The following is a 1,509-nucleotide window of genomic DNA, read 5'->3' as shown; positions in this document are numbered from 1 at the left end:
ACTTCCTCACTTTTGCTCCGACTGACCATACTCCGGGAAATTTTCCCAGATTCTCAGTTGAGGATTTTTGCAGCTGGAAGTTACATCAGAAACCCTGTTAATTCGTAATGTATTGAGCGAATCGCAAAACAGAAAGCATTTAACACGGAACACAAACAAAACTGGCAAACCAAATGCATTTTCAGACACAGCGAGCGTGAATGCAAAATGTGAGACAGGCCGGGGGCATGAGTCATAAAGTAATCTCACAACTAACAACAGGGCAATTCCAAACTGCTCTTTCAAACATACTGGAGCCTGAGTGCACCACCACTTCCCAGACAATGCTGAAAAGAGAGAAAGAAAGAACACAATAAGAATGGGCCATAAAAAAGTGAATTTCACCAATCACAGTCTCGATTAGATTACCTTTCCCTTCCGATGTACCCAGGACGGAAATGAAGGAAATGGAAGAAATTCAATAACATGTGACATCGCAATTCATTGGAACGATTTTCCCATTGGCCATAAAACAAAATAACGACGAGTCGGGCCACCGCAGGACTTTGTTTCACAACAGCAATGAAATAACAGTCGCCATTCGGTTCCAGTAAACGCTCAACTTGCCTGGGACAGCAGAGCTGTTTGCGATTTTCCACGCGGGAGGCGAACACGATCATGACAGCACAGACACCGGTAAAGTCGGCACTTTCCCACTCCACAGTTAATTGCCCGGGGAGCAAACCCATTTTTCTTCGGTTTTAAGCAGAAATGCAGTCGGAGTCGAAACAGCATTTTAACAAAATGCGTCGTTGGAAACGATCAGCAGAAATGGCAGCGGTGGGATTCGAACCCACGCCTCTGTCGAGACTGGAGCCTTAATCCAGCGCCTTAGACCGCTCGGCCACACTACCAGCCAGCCGGCCGGCCCCATTTTCTTTCACTTCCAATTGTGCTCCTGCATAGTAACCGATGCAAATCCACGTGAAAAAGGTTCCATGATCCCTCTCCGACTCGCACAACTGCTGGGATGTGCCCGTCTACAATATCAATTTCGCAGCAGATAATGATAGCCCATCAATCCAGACAACTATCAATGGTAAGCTGAGTCGATCTTCTCAGAATCTTTTCAACTAAAAATGTATCTGTGAGTGCGTGAGAACATACGATCGGTTATGATTTGGTCAAATTACCATGAGCTGCTTGACATTACTGCAATTTCGATTCTTGCTTTGCTAAATGATTTCACCCTTTGATCGAAACAGGACAAATTTCACGTTTACACGGAACATGAAACACACCGGACTACAGGGAAAATGCACAAAGCTGAACAGGCCGTGTTCCACATCATACCGCGCAGCATAGTTTCAGTCACTGTGTCTGTTTTGCAGAATAAGAGTCCCAAAGAATGTTCTCCACCCTAAAACCGGAGGTAGCATTACAATCCGAGAACGACAGATCACATTGTGAGGATGCTCTTGTCCTCGGAGCCAGTTCGAGATGACACTTTCCTTGCCTTTTTGCCTTAAC

The 1,509-nt window shown here is 45.5% G+C and overlaps 1 non-coding gene across 1 annotated transcript; it reads right to left on the bottom strand.

Annotated features, from left to right (window-relative positions):
• Positions 1-811: 811 nt before the first annotated feature.
• trnal-aag (transfer RNA leucine (anticodon AAG)) lies at positions 812-893 on the bottom strand. The gene has a single exon. It is a non-coding gene; the product is annotated as a tRNA-Leu (tRNA).
• Between the last annotated feature and the right edge of the window lie 616 nt (positions 894-1,509).

The sequence above is a fragment of the Chiloscyllium plagiosum genome, unplaced genomic scaffold (assembly GCF_037043375.1).
Source record: "Chiloscyllium plagiosum isolate Xiang-an unplaced genomic scaffold, Cpla_swu_hap1 HiC_scaffold_49, whole genome shotgun sequence".
Lineage (NCBI taxonomy): Eukaryota > Metazoa > Chordata > Chondrichthyes > Orectolobiformes > Hemiscylliidae > Chiloscyllium > Chiloscyllium plagiosum.
Note: the sequence above shows the minus strand (reverse complement) of the source record. Positions and strands in the feature narration are given on the sequence as shown.